Genomic DNA, 14,947 nt, shown 5'->3' with positions numbered 1-14,947 from the left:
TGCTGCGGTTTTGAATTTCGCGCGAAACGTCTCACCCCACTGAGAGCATTTCCATAGCAACAAGAGCGCTTTACGTGAAGTGATTTTGAAAACCACTTTCGTGTGATCAAGTGAGAACGCTAGCAAAGCGATCTTCCAAAGTGGTTTCCTGAATCGGTTTCCAGTAAACTAGTTTTAGAAAGCGTAATGAGAACGGCCTCTAAGATACAGTCCTTGGTCATGCTTTTGAAGGCATTGGATTAATTTTAGGCACTGCATACTACGCCCTTACATGAAAAAGAAGTAATCAGCAAATTTATCTTTATTCAATAATTTTCAACTCTGTTTAAAACACATATGAACCCCACCCTAATGAAGCTTTTGAGACAAGGAAGCACAAGCCACAAAGAAGGAAGCAATGCTTGTCTTGGAATTACCTTACTTTTTCTCTTGAAAATTAAACAATTGTGTGAATATTAGGCATCAATAAAACCAGAACTGGTTTTAATTAAAGGTTTACTTTTGTTTTGTCGCATGTATTTTAATGTCTACAGTAAAGGCAGTCACCTTTGGTCTATGACACTGTGTGATTTTGTGTGGAGTTTTAGTAGAATACAAAATAGTGAACTCACTTTTGTATGAAGTTTAGACATATTTTCGAAGAGAGGAGACTTTTCTAATAATATACAATAATATACATATGTATAACATTTCATACCCCATACCCTAGGTAAAGTGAATATCATCCATCTTGTGAATGATCAAATATGATTTTCTGAAGCCGAATGTATGAGAATGGTGTTTTATAAATATACAATTTCTATAGATTTCTGCGGTGAAGGCGTTCTGTTTGAAAGGTTTCTTGCGAAGCAGAACAAAAAATTTTGTCTCCTTTATCCCCCTCAGTAGTTTTGACCCTGTTACAAACATGCATGGGGCAAATAAAAGAACAGAAACCAAAAGAAAAAGGGGGCTTCCATTGTCGATGTTATAAGGAAATATTCAGCAAATAGTTGGCATGAATTGGATGAAAAGAAAGGCTGGCCTAGACTATATGTTCTGTATGCTGTACTGTGTGGGGGCTTTTCATTCTCGCCCTCAATAGTTTCTAGCAGGAACAATGGCCAATTGTTAGAGGAATGGTGGTATGAAAGAATATTGTAAAGATTGAAAGCTTTCTATTTCTTTATTTCTTTCTCCTTTTGCATCTATTGTATTATATTGTGTTGTATCCATCGCTGCCCTGCACCAGTAAATATACATTGTGGAGAATCATATGATGGAATGGTTAATCTACAGTGTGTCTCATAAAATTAAATCTGTGTTTAGAGCTACGTGTAGAAATCACAGTTATCAGATAAAGTATCATTTGCTACCACTACCACTTCGATCGTCGATGTTATAAGGAAATATCCAGCAAATAGTTGGCATGAATTGGATGAAAAGAAAGGCTGACCTAGACTACAAGTTATGTATGCTATGCTGTGTTGGGGAAATTTTTCATTCTCGCCCTCAATACTTTTAGTTTCTAGCTGGAACAATGGCCAATTGTTCGAGGAATGGTGGTATGAAATAATATTGTAAAGATTGAAAGCCTTGTATTTCTGTATTTCTCCTTTTGCATCTATTGTATTGTATTGTATCCATCGCTGCCCTGCACCAGTAAATATACATTGTGGAGAATCGTATGATGGAATCGTAAATCTACAGTGTGTCTCATAAAAAGGAAATCTGTGTTCAGAGAGCTGCTAGAAATCACAGTTATCTACATGTACATGTATAAAGTATCATTGGCTATGTAGAGTTGAGAGCTTTATATTCTTCATGAATTATCATGCATGGCAGATAACAATTAAGTTAAAGCAATTATTCTTTTGAGGCTTCCAGGAAAAAAAAATGAGAGATGCATCTTTGAATCTCTATTTCTTATTGGAGATATTGAGGTGAATATTAAAAGGCAAAAAGAACTAAAAACATGAGCAAATCCTTGCCTAAGATTGGGTCTATACATGTATGTCAATGTCTGCAAACAAATCTTGACCAATTGCTCTGCACAATTTGATATTGACTTTCCTTGCTGGAAAGAAAACAGTGTCAGATAGTGTGATCACAGTGTGTTCACATAGTGGGCTATGTGAAAACATTATTCACACTGTTATAGTGCTCAAATTAAACAGTGTAATGATATTTTCACACTGTGGACACCTCAACAGTGTGACTGTTCACAGTGTGTTCACATTGTCGACTAGATGTGAATATGTGATTCACACTGTTGAAATGCTCAAATTCAACAGTGTGAAGATATTTTCACACTGTGGACACCTCGACAGTGTGTCTGTTCACACAGTCATCTATGAAAATATTCACACTATGAAAATGCTCACATTCCACAGTGTGAAGACATTTTCACACTGTGGATAACTCAAGAGTATGTCTGTTTACACTCTCACAAATGTATCAGTGTGATCATATTTTCACTCAGTGGACACCTCGACCGTGTGACTGTTCACAGCGTGTTCACATTGTCCACTGTGATGTGATTCACACTGTTGAAATGCTCAAATTTATTTTAACAGTGTGTTCATTGTGTTCCACACTGTGAACACACTGTGGTACACTGTGTTCTATCCAGTAGGGATATACATGTACATGTATCTTTATGTGTGACCCTTATTGTTGCCTACATTACCTATAGGGGGGTACATGCATGTAGTATTGTTGAATTGACTACAATAGATTCACAGTCTGAATCAAAGATTGAAAAAGAGAAAGAGACACAAAAGAATAAAAAAAGAGAACTTTACTATAGATCAGTGTTTAACAAACAGGCCACAAAATAATAGAATTGAGAGAATGATGATTTAAAAGGGAAATATTTGGGCAAAGAATTCAATATTATAGGGCGGGGTTGGTTCAGTTGGCATAGGCGTCTGGGTAATGTTTCTCAATGCACCCTGTCAGTTATTTTCTCTGGGTACTTTGCTCTGAGCCAATCAGATGCAAGGATTTCAGTAGCTTACAACAGCTGTGAGTGAAAACCAGTGACATTCTGTTTCATGAAATGCTTCCCAGGTGTTGACCATATAATTCAACAAAGCTTCAGGTTGGTATTGAGAAGTATGATTACATACTGTAAAAATCAAAGTGAGGGGTGTGGCCATATTTTAAAATGTACCGGTACATTTACCGTATTTGATCAGTGACTGAGCTATGGATCGGCTAACTCTGCATCTGTAAAGAAACAGATCTGCAGCTCGTTCAAATGAGAGAATAGACTTTCACTCGAAAAAAAGAGTTAGAGCCCATTCACCTGCTAGTGGCCATGAAACACATCTTTGAAATGAACATGTAAGTTGGAAAAGTTGATAGATTCAGCCTATAGATGTGAACCAGATACATGCAGATTTTAATAGAACTGTGAGTGACCCTTGATTTTAAAATGGAGAATATCACCACTATATTGATAACCACTTCATGAAGAAAACAGAAATGATGACTTCATCTTTACTGTGCAGTCCCACTGAAAACAAAACAAAGATGATCATGTACATGTGTATTTTTATCTCCTTTTCCAAGTGTGGGATGCGTGAGTGTGATTCTTGGGAGTCTTGCCGCTTTGCCCAGAAATATCTCTTGGTATTGTTATTGTTTTTATGTCTTGGTTGATCTTGTCCGAGAAGAAACTGTCCATATTGACATTTTACAATTGATTTCTTGTTTTTAGTGGGGGAGGGGGGGGTGTGTATAATATGCTGTAAAATCAGAAAGTTGAATAGGTTTTTATCACTTTCGATATTGCTGTTATCAACAAATGGATAAGAATTGCTTGTTCTTCATATTTTCAACATTTTAATAGTGAGTCATTTATTCTTTAGCATGCATGCCTCAACAATCTAGACTGTCTCTTGCCAATCATTAAAGCATAATTTATAGGTATCTTTTGCAATTCTTATTCAGGAATGTATCTAGTGCACCTCATGTTTGTTGAGAATTTTTGGGTGCATTATTGGTGCGTTGGTTTTTAAATTTTGATTTGTTTTGTATTGTTATACTTATTTCTACACAAGAAATTGTCTTTTATGAGATTTATTCAAGCAGGCCTTACTTTTTTACTGTTTGTTTTAATACCAGACATAGCACATTTTGTTCTGCAATTCTACTACATGAATACCTACATGTACATAGTGCATCTCATTTTCATCAAGATTTTGTACTGTATGCACTGTTTTGTTTTGATTTGTAATTCTACTTGAGAACATGACGAGACAATATTTACATCTGGTGTACGCCATTTTGCGGGACTCCATGTTATCAAAGGTGCATAAACTAGGGCTAAGCACCTGCTTCAAGTCTGCAGGGGGTTGCCATGGGGTCATGATGGGGGGGGGGGGTGGGATCGGGAAGGGGGGGTGAGGCTGGTGCAGGAAGGTACAGTGTACATGTATGCCCCAGCCCAGAACGGAAGAAAGGGTTTATTTTCAATTGGTCCAATGGCGATTCGTCCAATTACCAACTCGTCTACCTTCAGTTTGTCCACTATCCACATCATTTTATCCACTCACCATTTCGTCTAATAACCAGTTTAGTCCAATAGCCATTTAGTCCATAAATCATTTGGTCTAAAAAGACTAGTTGTTAATTGGGTGAAATGAGTGAAAATAAATGGATATTAGACCAACTGTTTATGAGATGAAATGGTTATTGAAGAACTTGTGATTAGACAAAGTGATGATTGGACCAAGTGGATATTGGACCAAATGTTAATGGACGGAATGGCATTAGACTATGAAGGTAGACCATGTGATGAGTGGACGAGTTGGCAGTAGACGAATTTGCAATACAGGGGGGGGGGGGGGGAGTACCTTCAGATGCCCGGTGTATAAAAAGTTACTATTATGATAACCTTGCTATCCAATGGTAACTACATGTACGATGGTAACAATGCTCATCAGCCAATCAAAATCAAGGATTCCATGGTAGTTACCATCGGATGGCAGATTTACCATAATAGTAACTTTTTATGCAATGGAGCCCTAGGTTGTGAGTACATTTTCAGGATAATGCTACATGTACACTATTAAACAGAGTATTACATGTAGGCCTATCTGTAGAGGTTCACAGTTGTTCTACAGGTATTATGAAGGACTATTTGATAATAAACAAAAGAAATACATGTAGTGAGTGTGTGACCTTAAAGGGGAAGTTCACCCTGACAAAAACTTTATTGTAAAAATAGCCGAAAAAATAATAAAAATATTGCCGAAGGTTTGAAAAAATTCATCAAATAATTAAAAAGTTATTAGAATTTCAATTATTTGATTTGTGACGTCATATGCAAGCAGCATTCCTTCATAGCGAATGGTAAAAAATCAATGAAATGTCATTTTCTCAGAAAATTGAAAATGATTTTCACTGTACCTTTTGTATATCAATAGACAAATCATTTCACACCCGACCATGAATAGAAAACAAAATTAAGTCATCAGGAACCATACAAAATTTGAAATTCATGCATTTTATATTACATAACACATGGGGCAGATGCTCGTTTATGATGTCACAAATCCAAAACTTTGAACTCTAATTTACTCTTTAACAGATTTTCCTCAAACCTTCACCAATATTGTTTACTATTTTTTTGGCTATATGAAGAAAAATTAAGCAACACTTCAGAACAGAACATCATAATTTTCTTACTTTACTTATATTAAATCCGATTTTGATGAGATGTTCAGCATTATCCTTGTTTGATATGTTATTGTTTATATTCAAATGAGGTCATTCTTAGTGTGGACGTGACCATTGAATTGAATGTTCTAGTTATTCACAGATGAGACATACATGTAAATAGGGAATTGTTAATTTCCTGATCAAAACAATAGAAAATTCTCTGCTGTTTCTCTTCCCCTCCCCCCTCTCTCTCCCCCTCTCTCTGGTATTTCATGAAATTTAATTTCTTAGAAATATCAAACCCACATGTACATGCACTGAGAGAGAGACACTGTTCTCATTACAGTCATATAAACTAGTTTACTGGAGACCCGTTCAGAAAACAAGTTTTGAAGATCGCTTTGCTAGCATTCCCATTTGATCACCCGAAAGTGGTTTTCAAAACCACTTCATGGAAAGTGATCTTGTTGTTATGGGTACGCTCACAGTTTCGCGCAAAATTTGAAACCGCAGCGCAACGTTGGTATTTTACACACAACGTACATGCAAAAATCGCTTCCCGAAGAAAAGTTGTGTGCTCACTCTGAAACCAGTTTAATGAGGCAAAGTGATCTTGAAAACTAAATCGCAAGGTGGTTTTCTGAACTGGTTTTGGAAGATCGCTTCCAAGGCGGCATCGACCGTTCTCATTACACATTAAACTAGTTTCCACTACACTAGTTTTAGGATGGTAATGAGAACGGGGTCAAAGAGAGAGAGAGAGAGAGGAATATTTAGTCTGCTCTGATCCCTTGAGGCCTCTCAGTATGGTTCACTGTGAAACAATGAATCCATTGTCTGGTGAAACGCTAATGATTGAAATGTCAAACTGTTTGGAGTGTGAGTAGTGCACTCTTGACATGAGACACAGACAGGCTCTATAGGGTGCGTTCATACAAACAGTCATTCTTCATACATAATTTAAATAATGATTGAAACATGAAAATGTTTGGAGTATATAAAGTACATGTATAGTACACTTGACAAAAGAGCCTCTGTGTGCGTTCGTACAAAATTCTAACAAACTTTAACCATTGTGCAAATATGATTTCCACCTTTTTCATTTTTTTCTCTTTCCTTCCTGTAGGCCTATATACAAATTTAAAATACCAAATTTTGTAATACTTATTTTTACTCTTTCACTGGGGGGGGGGGGGAATGTACACTTTACAAACTTTGCTTGTAGCAAAATTTCCATATGCTTTTAATATTTTATACTGCTGTGTTTTTTATTACATTCTACATTTGTATTGTAATAATTGGCATTTATATAATATCAATCTACGACTGTTCAAAGCGCTTCACAATTACCTGGTCACTGGATTCATAGCATTTCAAGTCTGTCTTACAATCACTGATGATGGTTTAATGATACTCATCTGTTAATTTCTATCTGATTTACGTGTGTACTTTGTATAATACATGTATGTTTGAATGGAAATTAAATATTACAAGTTTCAACATTTTCCTGATGTTTTCCTGCATACATGTACGTGCAGTAGATAACTGGCTGGTGTTGGTTTCTAATTGCCTTTTGGAGCGTGTAATTAGAATAATCTAATTTCAACCACATTTACATGTAGGACCCCTATACATGTATATCAAGAACCCCAATACATGAACCCCTATACACCTTCATAATGCTCGTAGGTCCATGATACTGTACAATTACTGTACAAAGGTCTAGGCCTATACTGTACCTGAAGATCATTCCCTATCAACACCCATTTCTCTCTCTTTCCATCTATAAAAGCTTTCAAACCTGTCATTATACCCACCAAAAAACCCTGAAGAATAATACAGCTAGATGGCATTGTGTTGTCGCACAAAAGATGATAGAGAGAGAAAAACAGAGAATTTAGAGGAAATACAAGGGGGACGAAAAAAAAAAATCAGTGCGAAGTGAGCGAGGTATAGTCATTGGCTTTTCCATCATACGCTCTTCCTGTCCCTCTCGCTCTACCCATATCTTTTGTTTCCTCCGGATCTGGGGCTTTTGTTGCGCAAACAATACCCTTCGAGGTGCTGCTGCCTGCTACCATCTGCTCCTATTATTCTCCGGCCGCTGTAATCTCACTCCTCACGCAAGCTACCCAGGGTCTACCTCTTCCGCTCGCCATTCACGACGCCCACCAGACCAACCTCTTCGTGTGTATGCTCTCTTTTGATTTATTCATTCTGGCCTTTTCTGTTTTTCTCGCTTGCTTCCTTCATTCTTTCTCGCTTCTTTCTCTCTTTATTATATTTTTTTACAATGTCCTAGGTATATTGAAATAAGAGAGAAAGAGGGAGAGAAGGGGATAGTCAGACAGAGAGGGTAAGAGAAGAGGGGGGGGGGGGGGGGGGAGACCAGCCTCTACACGTATGCAAGCACCCTTGTGATTTACATCCATTCTGGCCTTTTATTTTATTATCCCTCCTCTTTTCCTACAATAGTTTGGAATAAAAAAGAGAGAGAAGGGGGGGGGGGGGGTATTTATTAATTATGTCCTTTCTCTTTTTTTCCTCCCTGCTTCTAAAAGTGCGTAGGAGTTTTGGAATAAGAGAAATATAGTTGGGGAGAAAGAGGAGGGAGAGGGGGGGTGTATTCATTCTGGTCTTCTTATTTTCTCCTCTCTTTTGGAATCAGAGAGAAAGAAGGGGGTGGGGTGGTTAGACCGGGAGGAAGAGAGAAAAAGAGATAAGGGTAATTTCTCTTTCTTTTTCTACAGTTACCCCCTGTACATGTAGTTTGAAGAGAGAAAAAAGGAGAGAGAGAGAGCAAGGATAGGGGGGGGGGTGCTTTTGTGAGAGAGATCAATAAAGAAATAAAGAAAGAGAAATAGAATGAAAGAAAAATGAGAAAAATGGAATTTGGTGGGAAGGTTGAACCTGAATAGATTAGAGGAAAGTAATGCAGCAAAATAGAGAGAAAAATTATGCTACTTGCTTAAAGAAAGTAGTGGCATATTTTATAAAGATATATAGCAATAAACAGATTGGCAAAAACATCAAATTCTTTTCCATGTTTAACACTCAAAACCATATGTCAGCTGATCAGTGTAAACATCGATTCACCCTTCTACGCTCGTGACTTTTTCCTTCCCAAAACCATAAAGTAACAAACAAAACCAGCTACATACAAGCGACTGCAAAGCACTGGATTTAACTTGACTTTCCTTCATCTATTATCGATATTTCATCCCTTGCTTGTGTAAATTCTAAACATCGTCCCTGGCTTACAGCGACTATTGTGAAATCTTCGGCACCATACAATGGATCTTGAGGCGAAAACATCGGCGAGATGCTAGGCAAGGGAGTGAGCTCCTAAGAGGCTTTGCGTGACGACAGTGCTCTATTGTACTCCAAACACCATCTCCATATGGCGTTGCTTTTCATCTTTCAAAAGAAGTATACCTCCAATTAGTCTGCAGATACAGACCTTTGGTTTTTGCAAGGTGTATCAAGACACGCAGAGTCCGAAGTAATGAGACTAAAGACTAGATTCACACATGTACTGTGATGGCCTCTACAATTTGTTTTTTGACATGCACTTGGGTTTAGTTTTTTGGCCCAGCACTGCAGAAATACTGGTGTTGATTTAACACCAGCCCGGTATCATGGAAAACACCAGGGAAGAGTTGAAACAACACCAGTTTAGAATCAAACTGATGTTGGTAACAAGTTATAACTCTTGTTGTTTATGTGCTTGTCCAGTGTTAGCCTAAAGCCGAAGTGGTGTTGTAACAACACCTCTGGTATTTTCCTATATATAGATACTGAGCTGGTGTTAAACTAACACCCATTTATTTGCAGTGTGGTATTTTTTGTTTAAGTGTCAACTTTGAGTCTGTGTGTGCAGACTAATATGGCATTGCTTTTCATCTTCAATGCCAGTGTAGATATAAAGACTGTCTTCTTTTTTTATGGCAAAACTGGTTTAGACCAAGCAAAAGAAGATTCCTCTGTGATATAAACTTGGGCATTATAAAAGCAGTAAATATGATCGCTTTAAAGGTAAAAGACAGAAAAGGATTATTTCATGAGAAAGTCTTTAAGATCAAGGTGTTAATTGTTGTCACCATATTATCATACAGTGTATATATAGATCTGGTTCATTAAATGTAATCTTATCTTTGCAAAAATCATGAAATCTTAGCTCATAATCGATATTTCTAATGATCACTGACAGACACAGAAATGCATATGTGGGAACTGTGTATTAATATTGCTTGGAAATTCATTCCATGCTTATTTTGCTCATTTCTTAGCAATAATGCATTTTCCTCATTTGTTTGAACAAAATCAAACTGAATGTCACATCCATGTACTGTATGTACAGATTTTAAACATAATATTGCTTTAATAATATACAATGAATTTTATGGATTTTAAAAAATATTATCCCATGGGCCTGTTACTTAAAGATTAAAAACTTATAACTGAGGTAACTTGCCATTACAGTAAATACCATGGTAATAGGGGCAGCAGCCAATCAAAACCAATGTTTCCATGGAAATTTGGTACCATAGTTACAATAATGTAAAAGTTACCATAGTTGAAGCTCTTCATGGAACAGAGCTTCAGATTGGCTGTGGGTAATTGTGACCAGCCAAACATTGGATTTTCTGAAAGAATTAAATTTGAATTAAAGTCTTGAAAATTATAAATAAATCTTAAGGATTCAAATTATTTGAATGGGATTATTCACAGCCAATCTGGATTTACTATTCCCGGTAATTTGGAGTGTAATTTCATCAGTTTCACTTTTAGACAGAATTTATTGTAGCTCAGTGTGGTTAATGACTGATTGTTGATCAGTCTTTTAAATTATGAATGAATATGAAAACTGTTAAACACCTGAACTATGCACAGAAATGAATGTATAGGACTACATCAAAATGTTTCGCCAGAATGTGTTAGCATTAAAAAATACCATCTGAAGAGGTATCATATAAAACAGTGGATATTATCATCTTTATATTCTTCCTGAATAAAAAACATGCAGGCGAAAAGGACCAAATTTGGAAACTAATAGTGATTTTAGTAGATTAGAAGGAGTTCCTCTCGAAAGGCATTTCATATTCTGCTTCAAATATTGTTCTCAATGTTCATTTAGATCAGGAAAAAGTAAGTATAGGCTACCATAACAAATAGTTCATTTATGGTGTGGAGTACCATAAGTTTTGGTCTGTCTGAATGAGAGATTGGTGCTGTTATTGCCATGGTAGCAAGTAAAAGCTCTTGCTTAGTCTTCAGGTACAGACCCTTGCTTTTCCAAATTCGCATCTAGTGCATAATACAGAGTCTGAACTAGTGAGACTAGATGCAAGATGTGCTGTGGCTGGCTTGTATTTGACACAGGCAGAGTTTGGAGTATAGTCTTCACTCTAGACCTTAAATTGGTGAACAAATTGTCAAATATGAGTCTGTGCATGCAGACTAACTCTTGCTTGCATTCTCCAAGTTGAACACAATTTAGTTTAGACCTGCCAAGGAAGGAGAAGATGAATGATGGTATTGTGTGTTGGCTTGAATGCCCCATTGTCACCGCATCAAAGTGAAGGCCATTAAGCAATTTACCAATCAGGAGCGGGAGTTCTCCTTTCAAGTTTAGATGACAAGATGGAAATGAATGTAAGATGTAGCCTGATGAATATGATGGAGATGGTCAGATTGTTTTGATGAAGAATGGATGAGGAAAATACAAGGAGGAGGAGTGAGGAAGGGGAAAGCGGGGAGGGTAGGGGGTGGAGGAAGGGGGATGGGGAGGAGGGGGGAAGGGGGAAGGGGAGGAGGAGGAGGAGAAAGAGGGGGAGAAGGAGGAGGAGGAGGAGAAGGGGGAGGAGGGGAGGAGGAGAAAGAGGAAGGGGGGGGGGAGGAGGGGGAGGAAGATTAGGAGTATTGGGAGGAAATTTTTTCATCAATCAGAATCAGAGTTCTCATTTCAAGTTAAGATGACAAGATGGAGATGACTGACTGACGTAAGATGTAGGGTGGAGAGTATGATGGAGAAGATGTGATGAAGAATGGATGAGGAAAATACAAAAAGGAGGAGTGAGGTAGGGGAAAGTGCGGGGAGGGGGGCTGGAGGAGGAGATGAGGAAGAGGGGAGGAAGGGGATGAAGGTAGATGTGGGGGGGGGGGGGAATGGAAGAGGAGGAGGAAGAGGAATCTTTTTAGACACACATGTATATATTAAAAAGACTATACACCCACTGTATTCATGAAGGAAAATAAGTTATAATTCTTTTAAAGATAAATTCCAGTTTTGGTAACGATCTCAAAATGACTTTTGACAGAATCTAATATAATGACCACCCAAGTGTCTGTATGAATAAAAAATATGTGCCAAAGGATTCTGGAAGAAATTGTGTAATTGCTGAGAAATAAGCAAAATAAGCGCAGATTTGGTCACTTCCGTCGGGTCTTTATTCCAGCAATATTAATACACTGTCCCACGTGTGCCTATCTGTGTTGGTGATCTTCAGTGTGAACGTTTTTCAGTGTAGATTTCAATATTTCACAAAGTTCAGTTTATGTTAACTGTACCAGATCTAGATCCTCAATGATATTCTGACAATTAAGCCTGATTTTACAGACTCTCTCATTAAATCAGTGTTTACTGCAACTACTGGCATTTCTCTTTAAATTGTAATTTTCTAATACATGTTCTACAGCTACATGTACTACTTACTACGTGTACTACCTCCTGGTACTCCTATACTACTACTCTTCTCTCATTACTACCACTTCTCCTGCAGTACACTGCAAAAACGCCGGTGTTAATTTAACACCAGCCTGGTATCTATATCGGTCCACACCAGAGAGATGCTGAAACATCACCGGCTTGGTGTTAGGCTGACACCAATTAGTGTTAAGCCAATATCGGTTTGATTCTTATCTGGTGTTGTTTCAACACCTCTCTGGTGTGGACTGATATAGATACAAGGCTAGTGTTATATTAACACCGGCGTTTTTGCAGTGTATGCCACTCCAATATTACTCTTTTGCTTTTATCATACTTTGTTAAGTCTGTTGTTGGTCACTCATTTTTAAAGCTGTACAGAGAAAGATGTACATCTGTATGTTTACATGTAGAGAATGACATAGTACTTTGTAAAGATTTTTCAATCAGCATTGGTAGCGATTGTCATCGAATCCTTGAACACTGTTAACCTTCCTCCTGTAAAACCCTTGTTTTTTTAAGAAACATCATGGCTTTTGTTTGCATCTTCAAAACCCTTGAAGAAATTTCAAAGTTGTACAGAGAAAGACATAGATCTGTATGTTTACATGTATGTAGAGATTGACATTGAACTTTGTAAAGATTTTTCAATTAGCCTTGGTAGCGATTGTCATCGAATCCTTGAACTGTTAACCTGCCTCCTGTAAAACCCTTGTTTTGTTGAAGAAACATCATGGCTTTTGTTTGAATCTTTAACACCCTTGAAGAGATAAAGGTGAAGAAGGTTTAGACTAAAAGGTGTTTTCTGATCATCCGATGTTCAGAGCGTGAAAATGCCCACTATTCGATTCGACATTTTCCTCCCCATTCGAGTGAGAGAACGGGAGATGAGCATCGAATAAACCCATCGATTATTCCACGAGAGTCGAGCCTCAGAAAGGAAACCGCCCTCGTCTGCCGCGGCAATGACATTTCACGTCATAATGCGCGCCGCAAAGCGCCTTAGCACGAATTACACTCTTTTTTTGTTGTTTCTTTGGAGGAGGGAAGAATCCATGAATTAGTCGCTTGGTTAGACGATGCTTCCCATCTCTTGTTTATTCTCCGCCATCTTCCTCGCTTATCCATTCTTAGGGGTGTGTTCAGGGGAGCATTTCATGAAACAAATAGCCAGTGATTATCACTGACAAGTGTTATAAGTTACTGAAATCCTTGCATCTGATTGGCTTAGAGCGAATTGGTCAGCGAAATTCACTGACATAACTTTCATGAAGCACTCCCCCATTTTTTTTTCTTTAATCCAGGAAAGATATTTTGGTTCAAAGTATGTCATATTTTGAACTACTATTGTAGATGCACCGTTTGATGTGATTGAGATAGATGATTCTCTGAAAATGTTTCTTTGGAAGTATAAAAAAATGATGCATCACATATAAAGGTTGTGTTTCTACTCAAGAATACTGTTCAATTTTCTGTCCTGGTCCCCTGGCTTCTCTCAAATGTATAAAACTTGAGTATGAACAGTACTCCATTGAACAGTGTTTCAATACCAGTTATCCCTTAATAACCCATTCAAACATATTTTAAATGTTAATTTCATTTTTCAAATTGAGGTATAAACTCACCCTTTTACTCTATCAACCATTTGATAGGAGTTCATCCTCAAAACATTCAAATGTTGCAACATTTGTGTGGGAATAGGGCCTATTAGAAGACATTATTGATATTGCTAGGGTTAACCTGTTTAAAAACAAATGAATGAAAATACATATTGAAATATTAAGATGTTTATGACATCTTCAAAGAATACAAATGCAAATGCAAACTTTGTACCAAGTTTGTTTCACCAGTGCCTTCCAAAACAGTATTGATGTTGAGATTTATAAGAAACAAATAGGCCTACATGAACTTGAATAAATAAACAAATAAATCATGAAATAACATACATATTTCTGATTCAAAATAAAGTATAAACACAGCCTTCTACTCCCCCAACCATTCTTAGATAAACAGGAAGAGATGCGGCCCAGTCAATTGTAAAGCATCCTCGCTCCATAGCAAACAATCTCGCTTATTCTTCTTTTTGATCTGCTTGCCTCTTCAGTTTTTAGAACAACCCATCTTCCCCCATCCTTCATCCTCATCACGGAACAATGGGCAATGCTCTCTTCCGCTCTCTCTCGCTCTCCTCCGCTCTCTCCTCGCTTCATCCCTCGCATCCATTCAGCCTCTCGTCTTATTCCACATTGTCGTGACCAATCTTTGTGTTTCCACCTGCCGAGCTTGCGATGCACCAAACAAGATAAATAATTGCCTTAGAAATAAAAAAGTATACGGGGGAAATGTAAAAGGCAACCCAGTTTATATCATCTATATATGGAGTGAAGCTTCTTTTCTGTGCATAACATCCTTTTGAAGATTCACTTCTTGTGAAAGCTTTTATAAAAATTCATACAAAAAGGAGGAGAATCATTCGATGTCCCAGTTTCTGTCCAACCGAAAGGCAAATGCATTCTTTAGTACTCAATCATGGCGCTCCATTGAATATCCAGAAACATGTAGAAAATGCATTATGATAGGCTTCAGACTCAG

The 14,947-nt window shown here is 37.5% G+C and overlaps 1 long non-coding RNA gene across 1 annotated transcript in view; it reads left to right on the top strand.

Annotated features, from left to right (window-relative positions):
- LOC121421114 overlaps positions 1-14,947 on the top strand; it is a 75,197-nt gene that overhangs the window by 20,833 nt on the left and 39,417 nt on the right. The gene's annotated exons all lie outside the window — the stretch shown is intronic.

This window comes from Lytechinus variegatus, chromosome 9, assembly GCF_018143015.1.
Source record: "Lytechinus variegatus isolate NC3 chromosome 9, Lvar_3.0, whole genome shotgun sequence".
NCBI lineage: Eukaryota > Metazoa > Echinodermata > Echinoidea > Temnopleuroida > Toxopneustidae > Lytechinus > Lytechinus variegatus.
Note: the sequence above shows the minus strand (reverse complement) of the source record. Positions and strands in the feature narration are given on the sequence as shown.